Genomic DNA, 7,284 nt, shown 5'->3' with positions numbered 1-7,284 from the left:
AAAAAGCCCCCTCTTCACATTTATTTCGCATACAACATTCCTTTTGAATAAAACCACACAAAGTGTGGCCAAAAAATTATTTTAGAATTTCTACATATATACAACATTACAAAGTTATATGGAGGAGTATGAACGTTAATTTGCATTGCATGGTGCCCACAATGATATTTATTCCACACTGTGAATTTTTATATTTTTATACTATATATAAAGTTAGTCATAACAAAGAGAAATGAAGAGCATCTCTCTCTCCATCGCATACACCCCCTCTACGCCCCTTTCATGTACGCACACAAACTATCTCTAGGTCCTCTAAAAGTACGCCCCCAGCACATTCACGCATGTTTCATCTTTCTCTCGCGATATAGACAGTGACGATCATTGTATTTGAAGCGCAAGCACGATACGTACATTGGACTTTAGAATCCACTCATTACAGTCACCATTTACATTTTGTGGTTATTATACAGCTCACCGTACAACTCTGTATTTGCTCAAGACACGACTAGTTGACCAGTTAAACGCTCCACGTGGCACCTCTATTGTTGCATCACATTATCTCACTACCATTGGGCCCACCCGTCGGCGTGTATCTACTCTACTCTACTCTACTCTTATAAAAAATAGAGTTGGTGATGATGGTGTGCCTGCCATCCTGCAATATAGGCCGTCCGATTTTTATCTAACAGATAGGAAGCAAACGATGGCAATTTTGCAAAATGTACTCACACCCCTCTCCATATTTGCAAATAAGGCCTTCCCTTGTTCATCCTTTTCTCTCACAAGATAAACTACTCATACAAATGCATCTTGATGTTATGTGCAACGCATGGGCATCTTGCTAGTAAGAATGAAAAAAAAAGATAAAAAAATTGGACGGTGGTTCGAAGTCATGACCGCGGGCACAACGGACAAGGTGGCCTTGTATTGGTATGCTGAGCCGTCTGTTTTAACACACAACAGCTGGTGTGGTGATTATACGCACACGCACGCATGCACATGAACTACTTGCACGCAACACTCACACGAACACACGCAACCACACACGCATGCAGCACTCACATGTATACACACAGCCACGCATGCACACAACACTCACACGCACACACGCACACATGCATGGACAGACCACACGACCAACACAGACTCTCACGCTCAAGTGCTCAACCTACACATGCATGCGCATGCATCAGGCCCTGACAGACACATACACAACCAGGTGCTTCCCGTGCACGGGTTGGAGTCTTGTCGCGCCTGCGTAAATTTGTGTTTATCTGACCTTTTTCCTATGCGAACTGACAGGTGGGACCCACAAGGAACGTGGTCAACTTAACTAGTCAACATAGTGTCACACAGACTATTTGACCGGTCAACAAAGTGCAATCCGATGCTGAACGGTGAGCAAGTGACCATATAATCACCGCAAAATGTATATAGTGACCGTAATGAGCGTATTCTGAAGTCTGGTAACCGTATTACGCTTTTCTCTTTGTAGGCCCTCCAAACATACATCTGTACACGTTCTCGCATGTTACATCTAACAACTATGCAATACAACACTACTACTACACTCTAACATAATAAATCATATGTGTTTTTAATTTTACTAGATCTCATATCTCTACTCCTAATGGACGAGTTGGTTGAATAGTCCCACCACTTTCGTATGGTTTTTTTTGTCCCTCCCCCACCCCACCGGTTTAGTTTCACATCACCTTCTCACACAACGAAAAAAATCTAAATGGATCAGAACTTTCCATGTTTCGCGTCACCGGTTTAGTAATGCCTTTATGTGAAAGAATCAATCATGATCAATATTTAAAGATCAAATCTAAATTAATTAGACTTACCTTAAATCGCTCAATCACATTAATCTTCTCTACTACCTAAAAGAAACGCAACGTTTCCCCTCTTAGGTTTTGTCCACTCCCCTCGCTCCACCTGATGTAAGCAGTACACTCCCCATCCAGTTTCTCCATCGCTAGAAACACACTTTGTCCATCGCCCAGCACATGGGCCAAGCCGAGCAATGCCCCGTGAGCCAGCCCACATCTCTTTCACCTCACGCACCACGTGCAATTCACCCAGTTATCCCATCCCGCCCTCGCGCTAGGGTTAGCGCGGGCGCCAGCCCCAGCCCGCCCCTTGGCTCCTCGGCCGCCGCTCGCCTTCCTCCGGCAGCACCTCGCCGCCGTGTTTGCCACCTCCCGCCGCTGGTCCACCTCCGCCATTTCAACTCCTCCCAGCACCACGCCAGCGTATCTCGTCCACCCTCGATGTGATCGACGCCGACGAGGTTCCGTCGTCATCTCATCGGCATATATCCTGACAAGGTACGAGGTAGCCCATTGTGATCTTGGCGTTTTCGCTCGATGTCGTTTGTTTCTCCTCGTCCGTTGACACATGCAGTTTCATTGTGACATCTAGGTGAGAGGAACGATCCCATCAGGTCGAACAACAAGAGGAACGATTCCATCAGGCTGAACGGCGAGCAGCATCCATGCCCGACACACACAGAATCGTGCGTGCCGAGCTGTACTGTTGCTTAAACTCGGATGCAGCAGTACTACTTACTCTCCTCTTTCTGATTAGGTACATGAGCACTCAGATCCCTCCTCATGGATGCCATCAGTGGCTGCTTCAATCAATGGTATAAAGAACCTTGGATGGTCACATTGTATGCATGCATTAGTATAGGTGACTTGTCATCTGGTGATCGATTCTATGAACTCCATACGTTTCTGTGTAATCGGCAATTTATTTTCTGTGTAATCATGCCACTGATGATTTATTTTATATAGATTTAAGTTCAAAGTAGGAAACAATACTATGATTATTAAGATTTAACATAAAGGAAGGTTTGGTGATGCTGACTCCACGCGACATGACGCTCCCATCCAATGGGCGCTGGGGCCGCCCCACTGAACGCCGCTGTCGTAGGACAAAATCCCAACGCCCCTGGATCATTCATGGCGTGTAGACAGTGCCGACTCGCGACTAGATATTACCACGGCACCCAGAGAACGCTCACTTGTGAGCTGTGACTGGACATGACAGGCACCTGGACGATGATGTTGCCTCACACCTGAGCAGCTTGACTAAACGAACAAATCATGGAGCACCGAGGCAAAACATTTGGTTCTTCAGGTACATCTTCAATTTTGTTGTCAGTCATGTGATCATGGGGAATCTCATCTCAATTTCCTTTTGGTTGTTCATCTCGTTCAGTACGACATGCGTCAGCAAAGCTTTACTTAGGTGGCAGTACAATATATTATGGTATGAATGATTGGCAAATGCATGCTGCATCTATTCTTGTGCTGATTCAGGAATCCAATCAAGGCAGGTGCTCTAATAAAGTGAAGTGTATATGATGGATTGCCCAACTGAACACTCCAAAAAATTAATCTTGCAGTTTTTCATTCAAGGATCAATCTCATTTGTTTCTTGTCACATATGAACTGACATGCTAGAAAATTGCCCTGTTGTTAAATTTTCGAACATGCTTTCTTTCTTTGCTAAATATACAATTCATATTGAACTAATCTCATATTTAGAGCATATGCAATTAATTAAGCTGTAGATTCATGGTGACTAATGAAGAAGTTTTTTCAGGCCTATGACTACTAAGTACTAATAAGGAACACTTACTGCAGAAATTAATCGGATGCTCTAATCAGAAGGTAAGCTTGAATGCATTCTTTGCCTTTTCAGTTCGAGGGCTTCCTCGCATTTTTCTAGCAACACACTCATTTTAAGTGAGAACGTTTAACTGAACTGAATTGTCATGCAATCCAGTTTCTCGACCGACCAATCGTGATTCATGGGAATTGACATTTACTCCGTAGTGAAGTACACAAATTGTATTTGACACAATTGAGCTCGTGGTACTAAAATTTTACGCCCCGTTGTATACGCCAAGGTACCCCGCAAGGGCACACGATTTGATGCACCACATCTGTTGAGCAATCCGGTGTGTTACAAACAGTGTTATAACTTTGCCTTTGATGATTTATTGCTATGCTTTCCTTTGTCGCAGAATTACCAGAAATACGAAAGGGAGAAGTCAAAGCTTGTGAAGAAACGAAGCACTTCCAAGTTTTTTGGCCGATGATGATGATGAGACTGACAACCAGAAGGTAAGCTCGCCAAGTGCATCCTCTTAAGGATAGGAAGTGTTTTCGGAGGAAGACTGAAGACCAAGAGGATGGGAATGATGATGGTGTGAGACAATGTAGCAGGTACCCATTATAAGTTTGTGCTGCTTTCATGTTGTGATTAAAATTGGTAATTTTGTGTTGCAGAAAACAATAGCACATATTTCTGAGAGGAGTACAAAGGAGAACAAAATAAATGGATGATGAACACGTGTCGACACTCTTGATGTATGCTATTCTTCCTAGGATCTAATTTTTTTGTACATAAAAACGCATAGGTATGAAATGGTCAATCAAAATGTACAACATCGCTTGTCGAAAAAACGTTTTGATGTGTCTTATTTTAGGTCAAAATCAAGTGCGATTTTGTTAATTTAGATATTGATGCTTGGATTGGGGAGACGGAATAGTGAGTGCAGGAAGAAGACTGATGTAATGAAAAAGCTGGCACTATTGTTTGATGTGCATGTAGATATGATCAATGTTAAACCACTAGAATTAGGCGACCCCGATGCAATGCACGGGCAATTACCTATTAGGAAACAAATGATCGATTTTAAGAAAATTAATGTCTCGCCGCTCTGTTGATCAAACTCCTTCACCTCGCTCCGTCCCACGTATCTCTATTCACGCAGGAAATCAGGAAACTTTTGATCACCTTCCTTTCCTATTTATTCTCTACCAAATCAACGATAGAGCCTCCCCTAGAGAAAACAAACGCCCCACCCCTTTTCTAACTCCCGAGCGAGGGTATCCATCTCGCGCGCACGCCGCTACCGCCATCCTTCTGCTATCCGAGACCTCCCTCCCCTATGGAGACCAAGTGCAGTTGTGCGTTGGGACCGGCACTATCATCGCCAAGCCAGAGATCAAGAAGCTCCAGTCCAGCATCCAGGCGCGAGCGGGCCCCAAGATTGCAGGGTGCCGCGTGATCAAGGTGGAGGCGCACCAGATCCCGGAGCACCCGCGCTCGTGCCGCGTGGCCCTGGTCGGCGACGCGGAGGGGTACGTGATTCGGTGCTCCGACGAGGCATCTACTTCACGATCAAGTCCGGGCAGCTTTGCGTCAAGGCGATGGGCGATGGCCAAGGAACGACGGTTGAAGAGCACGGTGACGGAGGCCGGGATCAGGCGCGGGTACCTGTGGCGGTGGGACGATGAGTTCGTGCTGACGTTCAGAACCTTGGACGCAGGCGCTGGTGGTCGGCTGGGGCAGATGTTCGAGTGCCACCTGCACAAGTGGATGGCGTCCGGCGAGCCGTGGGCCGACCTCCAGCTGGTGTGGTGCACCACAGGCGGCATGGTTCGATACAACATCCTCGGCAAGGAGGTCCAGCGGCTCCAGCAGCTCGAGTTGCCGCGAGCTTAGAAAAATCCCTTCCATTCTCTTTTTGCAGGCAATGGGTACCGCCGATACAGTACTGAAAAATGAGGTGAACCACTAGTCCACAATTGAGCACCATTTGATCTGCGGCTGCTACTTTACAATCTTTGCAACCAGTCTTCCCTGCGAAATGACTGACTTGCCACACAAGTTGTGCTCGTGCTGACATGGCGCTGCCGCTGGTTAATTCCTTGTGTTGGAGAGGCCTAGAAGTTGGGCATCTACAGATGCTTGTCAGTCTGAACTTTGAAGGTAATGGTCTGATGTTTTCTAAAATACTATTGACTGATCACAACATATTCAATCATTGGAAACCTGCACTTCTTTTGTTTTCTTAAACTGGTGTTAACCATCATTCTTTGACGTGATTACTAGGTTTTTCTTGTTTCGGAAAATAATATTATTTGAGAAAATCTTGCTATCTAAATGCCACTTGGGGGCACCTGATATTATACTAACTTGCTGGAGCCTTGAACTAAAATATTAAGGTCCATATGTACTTGTAGACATATCACATTCTTCACATCCTTTGATGTCAAATTGTAGACATGGAGCTGTTTGTAGTTTATTTTTTCGAAGGAGGGTAAACCTACTTGCAGGGAAATTGCTTGTTATGTTTTCGAGTCAAATGATAGACAAATTATTGCTAACTTTTTTTATACACATTTTGTGTAGCTAAGTTGTTGATCGAGGGATGTTGATGGTCATGTTGGAACATGTTTAATTTTTAGGAATGCATCCATGGTCAAGTTTCCATAGACATGCTAAAGTTAAAGGAAGATTTTCAAACGATGGTGAACTTCAAATAATGTTGTTTTTTCGCCTTTGAACTTATCAAGTTTCGGTGTATGTTTTTCTGCTATTTTGCTTGACCTTAACATAAAATATCTTTCAATAGGGCAAAGGTGACTCCTAATTGTTGTAGTTTCTCACTCGTCAGGAAGGTGGTCTATGTTTGTTGTTGTTGTTGTTGCTGTTGTTGTTGTGCTAGGCGTTATGGAAGGTGATGTTGAGACACACTTGTCGAGCTGGAGTAGGAGGAAATGATGGTAGCGAGCTAGGGGATACGAATGATAGACACCGATGGAGATGATGCGACAAGCGAAGGAGAAAGGGGGGATGTGGAAGGAGGGAGGGAGGCGATGAATCTGAGACAAAGGAGGTAGACACCGAAGGAGTTAGCATAGGATGAAAGCAAAGTTGCACCCCAAGGTTAGATCGCCATCGTGTTGCGACTGTTCCCTTTCCATCAATGCTCATGTTCATTGTATTTTTTTTAAGTCCGCATCTTTGGCAGCTCCACACAATTGTTGTCGAGGAATATGGTAAAATCATTTAGGATGATTGTTGGGATTATTGTGAAGCTCAATGTTTGGTGTAGTCTGGTGACAAAGAGGACAAGCCACTAGAGACGGGTAACTGATAAATTTGTACAATCACTTCCATTTTTTAGGAACATAGGTTGTAATTGATTTGGTAAAGAAAATGATAGAAGAGACTGTGCTTCATGTGGACCTTCAGGTGAAGGACAAATTATATCATTGTGACATCAAATAATTGTTCATTGATTAGTCGCTTATGATGATAAATTTGCAACGTGAAGTACGTATCTGAAAGTATCATTATTTGTTTTATTTAATTTGCGAAATCTCATAGGCCTATTTTTTTGCGCTAGTCACTTTTTGCTTTGCACGAGGCCGAAGGTGGGGACGGCGATGCTGAGTCGTGTATGAGTGGGAGCCG

General features: G+C 44.3%; 1 long non-coding RNA gene across 6 annotated transcripts; it reads left to right on the top strand.

Annotated features, from left to right (window-relative positions):
- The first annotated feature begins 2,036 nt into the window (after positions 1 to 2,036).
- LOC123141428 (uncharacterized) lies at positions 2,037 to 4,644 on the top strand. Of its 6 annotated transcripts, none has more exons than XR_006470273.1 (5): positions 2,037 to 2,333; positions 2,428 to 3,147; positions 3,616 to 3,683; positions 4,040 to 4,139; positions 4,305 to 4,644. It is a non-coding gene; the product is annotated as an uncharacterized lncRNA (long non-coding RNA). The 6 variants fall into 6 exon arrangements; XR_006470270.1 differs by having other exon boundaries at positions 4,040 to 4,241; XR_006470267.1 differs by having other exon boundaries at positions 4,040 to 4,644.
- Positions 4,645 to 7,284: the final 2,640 nt, after the last annotated feature.

The sequence above is a fragment of the Triticum aestivum genome, chromosome 6D (genome assembly GCF_018294505.1).
Source record: "Triticum aestivum cultivar Chinese Spring chromosome 6D, IWGSC CS RefSeq v2.1, whole genome shotgun sequence".
In the NCBI taxonomy this organism is placed as follows: Eukaryota; Viridiplantae; Streptophyta; class Magnoliopsida; order Poales; family Poaceae; genus Triticum; species Triticum aestivum.
This window is presented reverse-complemented; position numbering and strand designations above follow the sequence as displayed.